The sequence below is a fragment of the Lepidochelys kempii genome, chromosome 1 (genome assembly GCF_965140285.1).
Source record: "Lepidochelys kempii isolate rLepKem1 chromosome 1, rLepKem1.hap1, whole genome shotgun sequence".
NCBI classification, from domain to species: domain Eukaryota; kingdom Metazoa; phylum Chordata; order Testudines; family Cheloniidae; genus Lepidochelys; species Lepidochelys kempii.
This window is the reverse complement of record NC_136380.1, coordinates 287,514,237-287,528,732: the sequence shown is the minus strand read 5'-3', so window position 1 is coordinate 287,528,732 and position 14,496 is coordinate 287,514,237. Positions and strand designations below refer to the sequence as shown.

Below are 14,496 nucleotides of genomic sequence, written 5' to 3'. Positions count from 1 at the left end.
AACATTTGGGGTTGGCAATACTGTCTAGATTTCTAAATCTAGAAATCTATTGCCAACATCTTATTTAGGGCTCATTTGCTCATACTGGTGACATTCACATGGGCTATAATATTGTACATCTCCTGTGAAGACACTATAAATCGTTATTGCCCTCCTTCACAAAATAATACAAAACCAATGTACATTTCTCACTTGACAATGTTCAGCTGGAAAAGGCTACATGCAGTGGGTCCCTAGTAATTGCTGTTAGATTAGTGTACATAGTTACTAAAGTCAGCTAATTATTCCAGTTAAAATCACTATCTGTATTTTGAATGCTGTTTAAATTTGATTTTAGGATCTCTGAACCTATATTTGCTGATGAATGGTAAAACATGTTACCTAAATTGTCCTTTGTTCTAATAGATGGACCACTAGATCTGGGTACCTCTATCAAAAGCAGAGAGAGAAATCTAGTTAACTGTCTCTATTTTGAGTTTAGTTTTCCTGTCTCTTCATTAGAGCCTTCTATTTACAAACAAAACCAGTTAATTCTGTTAAATGTTTGATCTGTCATAACATAAGATATACTAGCTTTCACAATTGTGGCACTGAGTCATCAATGAGTGAGGCTTAGCACCACGCTAGTAACCTACAGATGTCTCCCTTGAGAGCTACCTAAAGTAGTGTCTGTGGATCTGCCTACTAGAAGAAAGGGATTTTTGAGATAAGTAAACACATTTTCCTATTCCAGTTAGCACATGATCAGTAAACTGATATAAGATCCATGGTGATGCTTTCCATTTCTAATTTGATTACTTTGATCAGAATCTCCCCATCAAAAATAAACAATGCGTTAAAAGAGCAAAGCCCTTCCTGGTTTCTCATGGTCTTAGTTATATTTAATATCACTGGCTTTCCCGGTGGACTGAAAAATGTTCTGGAGTGTGAAAAGGTGTGGATATTAAAATAATGACAAGAAATTTCTTTTAATTGAAACAATTTTAGTTTTAACTGTACAGCTTTATTTCAGAAATGGTAATAAAGATAGAAGCTAAGGGCTTGTCTGCACTAGCGAGCTTACAGCAGAGCAGCTGTGCTGCTGTAAGATGGCTCATGTAGCCGCTCTAAGCCAATGGGAGAGAGCTCTCCCGTCGACATAATAACACATCGCCATGAGCCATGGTAGCTATGTTGGCAGGAGAAGCTCTCCCAACGACTGTCCACCCTGCGCTTCTGTTGGTGTAATTTATGTTGCTCAGGGGGTGTTTTTTCACATGGGTGATGTAGACAAGCCCTAAGTCAATGAGTGAGTCTACTTTTGATTGTAAGCTCTTGAGGCAGGGGCAGTCTTTGTTCTGTTTGTACAATGCCTAGCATAGTGGGGTCCTGGTCCAGGACTAGGACTCCGAGGTGCTACAGTAATACATACATTAACAGTAATTCATAATATATGCATACTGCTGCTATGCTTTCTCACCTAGAATAGTGTGTATATATAGAAGACAATTACTCTTGAACTTCTAAATTGAAGTCTGAATTTTGTCTAAATTTGACTTGATTTATGTTTAGCATTCTTTTGGATCTTATCTTTGTATATTTCTTTTCTTGAATTAATGTATAGCTAACTGAATTCTAGTATAATTTTTGGACCATGTCATCTAGTTTTAAATTAAAAAAAAATGCTGGTATTAAATGGGTGTGTTAATGTTAGGCGCATTTGAACTTGTTTGTTTGAGCAGACTGCAGTGCAAACACTTATTACTTTGTGTGTGTGTGTGTATATATATATATATGCAGGCTTATGCTTTTTTTAAAAAATACTTTTACCACTAAAAATATTTTAAACCAGTGTGTTAGGTCTTGAGTCGATTAAAACAAAAGTCTGGCATCTGCTTTGCTCCAAACCCTTTGTCTTCAGTCATACGATCACATTGCTGAAGCTGTGGGAGCTATTTTGTGTGGAACTTGGGGCAATTTTTAATAATGCCCTTAATATGTAACCGATTTATTATTCAAAAAAAGCTTGTTTAATTGGAAACCTCTAAATTTTCTAGAAAGTGACTGTCATAAAAGAAAATTGCACCCACTTTGTTCATTCCCGTGGCTCAAAATTCAAAAGATGAAAGGATCATTATGAATGAAGTGTGAAACTTGTTTGAGAATAAGTTTTTAAATATAAATTCTATTCCCCTTTTCATCAAGACAGCAACCAAAAATAGCAAAGCATTTATCATACATTCATAGGAAGAGACATATGAGCAGTGGAAGCAAATAAGGTTTGGGCCTCGACGGTGGAGTGTACTTTTGCCAACTCTTGCAATATTTGGTATTTTTCTTAAAGCCCCAGCTCCTGGAATCATGTAATTGATTACATGAAAATCTCAACATACATTTAAAAGAAAATATCTAGCTCTCCTGGTTGCAGAGGAAAAACTTGAAAATGTGACCGTAAAGGCTCAAAAAACAGATGGTAAGTAAAAAGACCCCAAATTTTATTGTTTTAAACCAAACTCATGATTTTTAGCGCCTTTTGGAACTGGGAGTATGATGTGTGAAGGTTCAATTTGATGCAAAAGAAAAGGGGATTTGAAGAGGCAAATTAGTGTATTGACTTTGTCAATCCTGCATAAATAGGGCCCGACCAAATTCACGGTACACTTCAGTAAACATCACAGTCATAGGATTTAAAAATGGTAAATTTCATGATTTCAGCTATTTAAATCTGAAATTTCATGGTGTTGTAATTGTAGGGGTCCTGACCCAAAAAGGAGTTGTGGAGGGTAGGGGTCGCAAGCTTATTGTAAGGGGGGTTGCACTATTGCTACCCTTATTTCTGGGCAGCTGCTGGCTGGGAGCCCAGCTCTGAAGGCAGAGCTGCTGCCAGCAGCAGCATAAAGTAAGGATGGCATGGTATGGTATTGCCATCCTTACTTCTGTGCTGCTGCCTGCAGAGCTGGGCCCTCAGTCAGTAGCCACCACTCTCCGGCTGCCCACCTCTGAAGGCAGCAGCATGTGGTATGGTATAGCCACCCTTACTGCTATGCTGCCGCTGGCGGGGCGCTGATTTCAGAGCTGGGCAGCGTCCAACAGTCACTGCTCTGCGGTCGCCAAGATCTGAAGGCAGCACCAAAGACAGAGTGGCAATACTGCAACACCCCTAAAATAACCTTGTGACCCACCTCCCCCACAATTCCCTTTTGGATCAGCACCCCCAATTTGAGAAATGCTGGTCTCACCTGTGAAATCTGTATAGTAAAGTGTAAAAGCACACGCACAAGACCAGATTTCATGATCTGTGACACGTTTTTCGTGGCCGTGAATTTGGTAGGATTCTATGCATAAATCCATGCAGATTTGATATTTAAATTTATTTTAGGATTTTTTTTTCTTCTGGTTAACTGGGTCCATCTCTTCTCCCAGTACCCTCTGGGCCCAGAACTATATTGAAGAGACCCCCACATACTATGGTGGCTCTAGGACCCAGGTGGTGCCTCCCCTCCACCCCACAATCGAGATTGGGAGGGGCGGGGGAGGTTTGTAGAGAGGAGCCAGCTAGAGACTCCAGATGGTAGGATAAGGAACAGCTAAGCTCTTTGGGGTAGAGACTGTCTTCTAGCATTGTGTTTCTACAGTGCCTAGCACCATAGTGCCCCATTCTTGGGTGCCCCTTAGGGAGTGCCGTAATAAAAACAATAATAATTTATTATTAAACCAGTATTGTGGAATGTTGTAATCTGGCCTACATTTTGATTCTGGGCTTCCACACCACCAGACACATGAATGATGTCACCTCTTAACCATAGAGTTGCTCTGAGTAGTGGCTTAAGAAATGCCAGTTATAATTAAAGCTTTATTTTTCTAAGTAACTTGTGTGTGTTCATGCAGAACTTTTCTTACCTTTTGAACTTTCAAACTGCTGGACTGAGGAAAATGAGCATCATTTTCTTTTATGCTTGGGACTATAAAAGGATTCTTCAATCCTTCTATGCAACCTAAATTGGCTGCATAGTTGAATATGTTTAAAGGCTATTTTTGAGTCATAATCATATTTAAATAAGCTGGTTTTAGCCAATTGCCATCTAATTAGATGTTCTTTGGATTGAATATGAAAATAAGTGCTGTTCTAACTAGAAAACTGTACTTCACTGTTTTTCTTAGTGTTGCCTGTCCCATGATCCAGATTTTTTCAGACTACTGTTTTGTTTGTTAGAAACCATGCAAATCAGAGAACAGCTACTCTGTATACAAGTAAATAATTAATTAGTCCAAAAATTCTTCTCTTATGGGCTTAAATTTCAGCTTTTAAATGTTTTTTTCATGAATCAGGAACTGCAGTGGAAAAGGTTATCTCATATCCCTCCCCTCCCCCCCGAGTTTCCTTACTGGTTCTGCACCACCTGAATCTAGTGTCATTGTGAATGCATCTTTCATTGTAGTACAAGATGGTGTGATGGCATCTTCCATACATCATTGTTATGTATGGAGGGTTGGAATAATACTGTTGTGATGTTGTCCAGTGGGGGGCAATTTGTTTATGGTACTCCTTAAAATGAACATAATGGTATTGTTTCTTTATTTTAGGCCTGGATGTTATGAGTATAAGCCAGGAAGGAACAAATTTGTTCTGAGGTGTGCTCGTAGAATGTTTTGGTCAGGTACTTAAGAATTATTTGCGTAGCCCTCCTGGCTAGTATAAGATAATTAGGTTTAATTGGGGCTTGGGTTTCAATAAGCTGGCTGGGAGTCGGTCCTAATAAGACTGAGATGATGCTGGTTGTTTGAGAGAAGTAGTGAGTAGGTATGAATGGTGACTGCCTTCATGATTGAGGCATCTTGCCTGTTCCTAGTCAATGAAGAGCATAATTTCAGGGTATTACTGGATCCCTATTAGTTCCTGGAATTCCAAGTGGCTTTGATAGCCAGAAGTGCCTTTTTTGGTGTCTGCAGTAACTGATTATCTGATGTGGACCATGCTGTAAGCATCTGTGCTTTTGTAACCTCTAAATGAATGCGTTCTATCTACAGCTACCATATGAAAATATCTTAGATATTACAGCTGACACAGAATGCAATGAGTTGTCTCTTTGCTTACTTATATTAAGTGAATAGAACATAAACTTGAACGCTGGCTGTATTATTTAGCTGGTGCTTGTAAACTAATTTTTGTACTATTTTAGCATGTCCTCTCTGGCTGGCTGCCATGGGCCGACAGCAGGAGTCCCACAACAAATGCTAAATAGCAGCTATGAAACTGACAAGAATGACAGTTTCACTGCTAGTGGGCTCCCTGTTGTGAAGCTGAGCCCTGCCCCTCATCAGGCTCACAGTTTAAGCTGTCAGCTGTGGGCGGGGCTCCTGCTTTGAGCCCTGCTGCCAGGGCAGGGAGCCGGGCTCGGGCTTTCTCCCCTTCCTCACTGGGAGGTGGCAGCGGGGCTCCAGGCTGCCAGCCAACAAGCGATATAAGTAGCACAGGGTCTACATGGACACTGCGTTGCCCGAACTACGTGGACCTAAGCACTACGCTTCTCAAAGAAATGGAGTTATTAGATTGATGTAGTGGGCAACTTACATCGGCGGGAGCACCATTCTAGTGTAAACACTTACATAGTTAGGTTGAGTAAGCTGACTTACGTCAACCGAACTCTGGAATGTAGACCAGGCCTGAGTACCTTTCCCAGACCTGAAGAAGAGCTCTGTGTAGTTCAAAAGCTTGTCTTTCATCAATAGAATTAGGTCCAATAAAAGATATTACCTCCCTCACCATGTCTCTCTAAAGTTACTATTTGTTAATTTGTACATTATTTTGTTAGTTACATTACATTACTAACTTTGATCAAATTTTCATGTGTGTACATCTGTTTTAATTTTGGCATATACATTCTGTACAATAGTTCTACAGAGGGATAAAACATGGTTTTAAACTGCTTAATAAACAAATGCTTAGAATAAATAAAACATTGGATAAGACACAGAACCTAATTCCTTATTTTTAATAATAAAGGCAGAAGAGTGAAATTAGAGGGCTTTGAGACCTTACGTTATTTTTGAAGTATTTTGCAGAATGTTAACACCCACTACCAAATTTAATTTTTATCCATATGAAATATTGTTAGAAAAACAAGCTTTTTTTTTCTCTTCACCTGCAGAGCAGTTAATTATTATGCACCCCCTTAAAAATAGCAAATAAGGAAATCCCATCTTGTCAAGAATAAAACTGGGTCAATTAGAATAGCAAGGTTATTTCAGTTCAAGATTATAGCATGTGTCCAAGTGAATAAACAACAAATGAAAGTTTCTCTTAATTTGCAGTTTTTGACGTATTCTTCTCTACTCTTTTCTCTCTTCTTCCCGCCCCCCGTCCTTTACCAGCTGAGAACGGGAAACCTTTGCATCTCATAGTAATATGTATTGGACTGTGCAGCAACCTTCTTGGAATGTTGGACTGTCCAGCCAATGAAAGGGGGTGTGTGTGTGTGTATACACACCCCCTTCCTCAACCCTGAATTGCTTTATTTCTTTAAAAAACAACGAGGAGTCCCTGTGGCACCTTAGAGACTAACAAATTTATTTGGGCATAAGCGTTTGTGTGCTAGAACCCACTTCATCAGATTCATGCATGCATGAATCTGATGAAGTGGGTTCTAGACCACGAAAGCTTATGCCCAAATAAATTTTAGTCTCTAAGGTGCGACAGGGACTCCTCGTTGTTTTTGCTGATAGACTAACACGGCTACCACTCTAAAACCTTTATTTTTTTAGTAACTTGTGGTGATGCACACTAATGCTAAGGTCTGCAGCTCTGTTACAATGGGTATTGCAACTTAGGGACAGAACCAAATCTGTCAGAATTGACAGCATTTGAATGTCCTACCACAGTAGTTCACTACAGCTTTATTTGCCTCCACAGTGACAGGCACAAACAAGCAGATCTCTCTGCTTCAACGCTTTTTCTAAGGAAAACGCTAAACTTTATTTCAGTTTTCTGACTATTTGGCTCAATAATTTGGCTGATTAATTCGCAGCTGGTTGCCAGGGCTGAATTTCCCTTTTCTCACAGTGCAGTTGGGTGAATGATTCGCAGCACCTGGTTACATTGTTCACCTTCATGGAGTGTAACATGGAATATAAATGAAGAAAAGACCAGATTATTTCTGTGGCATATGTGCATACATATACATAGGAAAATTCTTCCTTTGGGGAGGAAGGCCAGCAGAGTACCGTTTTAACCACGGTCAGGTCATCTGCAGCTGTCCTAAACAATAGTTTATATACCCCTCCTCATTTTCTCTAGTAAAATGTAATAGAGGGATGGGGGGAAATATTGGGCTGTCATCACCTGCCGCTTCTGTGGATTTCCATAGGCTAACTACTGGGCTGTCATTTCCAACTGACTCTGTTGGTCACCACACTTTAACGTCCAGGATATTGTCCCCAGCGTCTGCCTTCCCTTCTAATCTGTAAGCGGCTGGCCGTGAAGTAATGAGAAGGCCAGTAACCCAGGTGTGGAAAAACAAGTAGGCAGTAGGAGGCCCACCATTTATCTTTCTAGTCCCACTGTACACCATTTTATTAGGCCAGAAGATTCCTTTGTGTGCGCCAATCCATATTCAACGTGGTGTCACTAATGGAATTAAACATGGCTGTCTTTCCTGGTGACCAGGGTTCAACATTTCTAAGTGGGGAAGACTTTCCGTTGAAAGTCTGCTGTACAGGCCCTTCTCAGGCAGCTAACACCAGGCAGGCATCACCTCCGCCCTCTCCTTTGGCTATGAAAGCTCTGAGGTGGCATCATACCAACCCAATAAAAAAGAAAATATTCTGAACTGCTGTCTGACACTGTGAGTGCCTCCACATGCTTTCACAAGGAGGGATAGTATTGCAGGTATGGTCCCCCTCAACCTAAAGATCTTATGACCTAACTGGGTTTTTCCTGGGAAACTGTGTGGGTTACAAATGTTACAAGGGGCTTTGAACCTTGAGATTAGGCACTTAGGCAAATGAGTTTCTAAGTCTTAGTGCTACAATGGGAAGCTTCATGGACAGCTGAGGCTTCTCACAGTAATTGGAAATGTCTGTTTACAATTTTTGGCTCCTGACAGACACTATAGAAAGAAATACATGTAATATAGCTAGTTGAAACTGAAGTACACAAGAGGAAAGACCACTCTGCAAGTTGTAACTAGTATAAGTACAGGGTGCTGAGGTAAAGTCAGCAGTGGCTCTCAATTGGCAGACGGAGGGGGAACCAATGGATGGAAGGAAAGAGAAGGGTAACATGCTGAAAGAATTCATAGATATTTGGGTTTTTTTATAGTACATATCAAAATTACACTGCCTTATTTTTGGTAAATTCTGCTGCATTTACTGAATCTTCTAATAAGAGGGTAGAACTAACATTTAAAAAACCAAAGATCTACTGTGGTTTTAAAAGACTGTGCAGACTCTGCTCAAAAAATTAAAACAAAGTTTAAAGAATTTTTATAAAAATGTTTGGATGAGTAATATTCATCCATTAAAATATAAAAAATAAGTCTTTTCATGCCACTTTTATTATGAGATTTGGCACTCAAGTGGCCTTGGAGAATCTGCCTGGGCTGTGGGCTCAAGTTTGGGAGGCATCTGACGTAAAAGTATTGGAGAGCTAACTCACTCTTTAAGTCTTTGCAGGCCATTTCTTCTCCCCCCCCCCCCCAATAATTTAGGCTCCATTGTTTTGCCCTGATAGATGTAACCTCCTCCATTTTCCCTACTTCTTTCTCTCCTCCCTCACAGTTTACCTAAAATACGGCTTCTGAAGTATAATATACTACTTCCCTTTCTCCAGCCATGGCGCTCACTACTTGAATCCTATCACTGCCTCTCTTACTGCAGAATATTCATGCTCCTTGTCTTCACATAAACCTCCACTATAACTTCCTCCTCCCTGTATTTTGCTCACTGCTTCCTTCTTTTCTTTCTCCCACTCCTTTGATTTTATGGGTTCATTTCTGCTATCCCTATACTGGGAACAGTCTGCCAAAAGCTTATTCTCCTTATCCCTTCTTAAAACTTACTTCCAGGAAGTCAGCATATGTCAACCCTCGTCTATGCCAGGAAGATGTTTTTTTTTTTTTTCCCCTTTATAACCTAAGGTTTGAATTTAAACGGATATACCTATACTGGTATCATCCTTTGTGTGGATAATCATCTTCTGGCGTATGAGTGGCTTTTTTCAGTTTAGTTGTTTGCTTGGGAAAGGGTTTAAGCTAAACTGAAAAGAGAAATTCTGATACCAGAATAATACTGTCCATACAGGGATACAAGCTATTTAACTGCATTTGTTTTCCCTGGTAAAATTTTCCTGTGTAAGGAAGGTCTTAATTTCCTCACCAGCATTCTCTGTTGGTTGACCTTTAACTGGATGGTTTTGGTATATTTAGGATTGTCTTTCACTGCAGATGGGGGAAATGAAAAAAAAATTGAGGTCATAAAAATATCTAGGTAGCTTGAATTAGCTGGTAGATTACTTCAGCATATACATAGTTCTTTATTTCTTTCAGGTATTCACCTAAACCAGCCACTGTGTCCTGATGCATGAGCTCCAAGGAGAAAATGTTGCACTTTACATATAAATTATCATGTTATATTTGAAGAGGACCAAGAATTTCCAAAACTAAAATAATTTTAATAGTGCTTCCTTGGTCAAACAAACCTCAAAAGCCAACATTGAGGTTTCTCTTCTGGCCTCTTCTTTCAGAAAGATATAGTTTAAACTGACAAGAATTCAGAGGAGACTAATACAGTGATTAGGGGTCTGGAGGGATTGTTCTATGAATTAAGATTAAAATAGTTTACACGGGTGTGGACTGGCTAAATAATTATATCAGATGGGGTGGACCTGGACATATTGGTCTATAAGTATCTTGAAGATGTGAACACCAAGAAAAAAGAGTAAATTGTTCAGAGTGGCACAAAGGAGTGAAACAGGGCATAGTGTGACTAAATTAAGCAAAAGAAAATTTAGACAGAATATTAGGAAAAACCTTCCTAACAGAAAGATGTATTTGATTATGGAAAAGTCTCCCAAAATAAGTTGTGGAAAGATCATTGAGACTGTTAAAACTAGGCGTACAGAGGACTGAAAAACAGAATGCATAGAACAATCCTACGCTACAAAGGAGGGATGGGCTACATGACCTAATTGGGTCTCTTCTGTGTCTAACTACTGGGACAATAGTGTGGCTTAAACAGCTCAAAATCCTCTTGGAGTTGATGTCCCCTGGCTCACATAGAGGATGGACCAGTCCAGCAGCCTACAATGGTGTAATCAAATAACAGGAATGAATTGATTATATTTTATAAATTTTGTTGTGCATGTTCCCCCAGTTCTCACAACAAACTTGTCATTAAGATTAATTTAGATTTCCTGCTTCATATATAGGATTTATTTTAATTATTTCTATTTTTATCCCATTTAATTTTTATGATTTGTATTGTGGTACCATCCAAAAACTGCATTCAGGATCAGGGTCTCACTGTGCTAGGTGCTTTACAAACACAGGACTCCAATCTGCAAGTAGTTATTTCCCCAGTCCTGTACTGAGGAAGTAAATGGGGACTCCACATGTGGTCTCTGGGTGGATAAATGTGAGTAGCTGTAGGGTCCTGTGTCCAGTTCTGGTGTCTACATTTTAAAAAGGATCTGAAAAATAGAAGGTGCATAAAAGAGCCATACAAATTATTTGGGGGCTGGGCTTTACAGTGAGACACTTTATATATAGTCTTTTTTTTAATGAGTTTTTAAGTCTTGACCCGTCTTAGTATTTGTCTTGCCATTTTCTACTTTTATATTTAATCTTATCCTTATCTAGCTGTTCGAAGTATATCCTTTTTAATGTAATCCTTGTCTTTTACTATTGCATATTTTACCCAAGTCATTTCTATTTTTAAATTTTGTTTTGAACTCTTGCCTGTTTTCAAGGTGGATGACAGATGAATGATGGAAAGTTTGTTGCTGCTGAAGGTGTTTGAATTGCTGCTGAACTTGATAGAATGCAAGGTAAATCAGAAGAGTAGATTAATAAAGTCCAGAATCAAGGTGCTGTGCCACTGGGGAAGCCGTGGCCTTTGAAAATTGTCCTGTAGTATATTGCCTATGTTGTACTGAAGTATGATGGAATAAATGAGTGAGTGCTGTCATCTGAGGACTTTAATAGAAACTCTGTGTATTTAAGTAAAATTTTAAACAAATAGACTGGTGAAGATTGAAAATTGTGTTTAACATAGAGGAACTTCTGCGTTGCTATTGAATAGAAAAATTCATATCCAGTTCTCCTCTCAAATCCTTGGAATTCTGAAATGAAAAGAATGGTTACCTCTTTTACCACCTGAAGATATGCCAGAATGTATTTACCTTACTTGATGTATATATTCCCTGTGGTAGAATTAAGGGAGTAAATGTTACGCTTTGAGTGGAAAAAAGAATCGTAAGAGAGATCTTATGAAAGAGATGTCATATATTTGATAAGTTCAGCTGTGCACAAATCTTGGTTTTTATTAATCCTGAAGTATTTTGAGATTAATCTTAAATTTTGTCATCAATGGCCAGTTCGCCACACACTCCTATACCAACCCCTTGAGACCCTCCCCCCCCCCCCTTTTTTTTTTTTTTTTTAACAAGAATACAAGAGCACAAAGGCATCTTCCGAGTGATTGCTCTTGCATGGGTTAAGTATGTGTTTGTAAATGGTCGTTAATCAGGAATAGTTACGGAACAAAAATGTAGATAGCTTCTTGCAGGTTACTAAAATCATTATTTTCAGCTTTGAGAAAAATGCTTTGGGTGTTTGCAGCTTTACAATTTAATATACTGGCACATCAAGATTTTCAGTTTATTTTTACAGTAGGATCTTCAGAGATCTTTCCTTACAGCTTAGTCTGTTCTCTTTACTTCCCTCCCCCAAATATTTTCTCAAACTGTGTTTTATGTACTATGACACTTACTTTGATTAACAATGTTTGAAAAATACATAGGAAATAACTCCTCAGGTTTTTTTAGCTCAAACAGATTGAAATGCTGCACAAATCTCTGGAACTGAACAAAAGTGCTAATCAAGTTTCAAAATTTTAAATCAACCCCTGTGATTAGTAGTTTGGGAATTAAGAGGACAAGCTCTTCCGAATTTGAGGGAACAACCATTTTCGTTGCCAACTAGGGCTGACTCTAAATGGACCAGCTGTCCATATTAGGAGCAGAGGGTTGCTAAGGTTACAGTGGCTGTTTGAAGAAGAATGCAGCTGAGACGGCAAGTTCTTGATGTGTGAGCTGAGGGAAGGAATTTAGTGTGATCATGCATCAGCCCTCCTAATCACATGTTCAAAAAGTGCTGTGTGGGCGGTATGTAGAAACTACAATTCTGTGTGCTGGCACTTGTGTGTGGTTACAATAATTTTGTTTTTCTAGGAGTCAGATTCATTGTAGTTTTATCATAAAAATGTCATGGTTTTGTTTTGGGCAAGGGGTAGAGAGAAAAGCAGTCTAAATTCAACATAATTTGAATAATTAGTCTGTGAATGTATTTAATTTAATTATAAAAAAATTCTTATACTTAAACACTTATCATAGACAAATATATAAAATACACTTTTTTTAATACCTTCAGCTCCACCATTCAGGATTGTAGATTTTATTCACCTTTCATATTCAGGCCACAGCTCCAATCAAAACAATTTTCCAGTACCGTTACTTCCCACTTGCATCTCCTTCGCTGTAGTTTTTGGTCTGTTTTAGTTTGATATTGGCAACACTGCTTTTTTCCCCTCAAGTACTTGTTCTCTTTTTGTTATGACTGATGCTAGATAGATGAAAGTGCAGGATTATGCTCAGTGACCCAACTCAGCTTTCTTAACTGTTAAAATGCCCCTACTGTCTCTCAAGTAGACAAAATGGGAAGCTAGTTGCTGTTAGATCTTCATGTGCTGGAGAATGCAAGGCAAGGACTCAGCAAGACATCTTGAAGAAACAGTTAATTTGAAGAAAGGCTGCATACGTGGGGATGTATGGGAAAGAACATCATGACCCTTCTGAATCTTCTTTCAAGGGTTTCTGTCTTTTTAAACTACTCTGTTTCCATGGGAGAAGTTTCCTCCTCTGAAACCTGTTACTTTTTCTCTGTTCTATTTCCAGACTCCTAGTGAATTTTCCAGTCTGGGCTAATAAGCGCAAATCTGGTTTTTCCTCATTAATTCTTAAGAAGTTCACCCCTGTGGGCCAGCTCCAAGAGGCTTGCCTGCACAGCCAGCAATTACTGGTTTGAAGCAAAATTTTGATACAGAAGAGATGTTGCATGTGATGCCTTATCCCAAGATAACCTCATAGCAGCAACACATGCTCTCATGACCGTGAACTCAATTGCAGTCCCCTTTACACAGGGCTTCTCCGGAGCTTGCAGCTTGTGCAGTATGTGACAGCACTTACCTATTTTCAGCATTTTACACCAGCCCTGCCGCCTTTATATTGCCCTAAAGTGGTGAATGGACTCTAAATCGATACTGTTGTTTTTTCAGACTTCTACACCACAAATTGTAGAAAATAATCTAAAGAATTTGGCATCATTCTAGGACAGAGGTGGGCAAACTTTTTGGCCTGAGGGCCACATTGGGGTTGCAAAACTATATGGAGGGCTGGGTAGGGAAGACTTTGCCTCCCCAAACAGCCTGGCCACCCCCCCGCCCCAATCCAACCCATTCCCCCCCGTCTCCTGACTGCCTCTACCCCTATCCACCCCCCCCCGTCCCCAGTCTCCTGACAGGCCCTCCGGGACTCCCACGCCTATCCAACCGCCCCCTGTCCTCTGACTGCCCCAGAACCTCTGCCCCATCCAACCCCCCACCCACCCACCCCCCCGCAACCTTCACATGCTGCTCAGAGCAGTAGGAGATCGCCGCCCAGCCGGAGCCAGCTGCGCTGCCCAGAGGAGTGGCGGGCCAGAGCGCTGGCAGCGTGACGAGCTGAGGCTACGGGGGAGGAGGGACAGCAGCGGCGGGGCTGGGAGCTCAAGGGCCGGGCAGGACGGGCCCGCGGGCCATAGTTTGCCCACCTCTGTTCTAGGAAGCCACTCGAGCCAGAAAAAAGACAAAGGTCAAAGTAAGAACTACTTAAGTCTAAATAGGATACTAGGCTTAATAGGATTTGCCACATCTGAGCAACCAATGGTCCTTCTTTTCTTTCACATTTTATTCTACCACAGTGTCTACTACTAAATTATTCAGCTGAAGCCTAGAGAAAGAATCTAGTGCCAACAAGTAAGATAGACATCAACTAAGTTCAGAGGGTTGATTGCATTGTCACCTTATCTTCTGGAGGGAATAAGGTGCTTCTTAAAGGCTGCTCCCTTTGTTTTACTCAATAGCATTTTTTTCTATATGGTAGGTTTCCCATCTGTTTCCGTCTATCCAATTGCTGACACTAACTTAGTGTCTGGAGGGCTTTCCAGTTCTATCTGAACATGCATCTGTGTTCTGTATAGGCCACCC

General features: G+C 40.0%; 1 protein-coding gene across 6 annotated transcripts in view; it reads left to right on the top strand.

The window, feature by feature from the left end:
* The window catches only part of FRS2 (fibroblast growth factor receptor substrate 2), an 81,029-nt gene that overhangs the window by 33,039 nt on the left and 33,494 nt on the right, over positions 1-14,496 (top strand). For 3 of the 6 annotated variants that reach the window (XM_073327808.2, XM_073327805.2, XM_073327803.2), the window contains one exon: positions 10,943-11,020. The exons of the other annotated variants lie outside the window; for them this stretch is intronic. The gene's annotated coding sequence lies outside the window, so the exon portion shown is untranslated. The remainder of the gene's footprint in view (positions 1-10,942; positions 11,021-14,496) is intronic. 6 annotated transcript variants of the gene reach the window in all.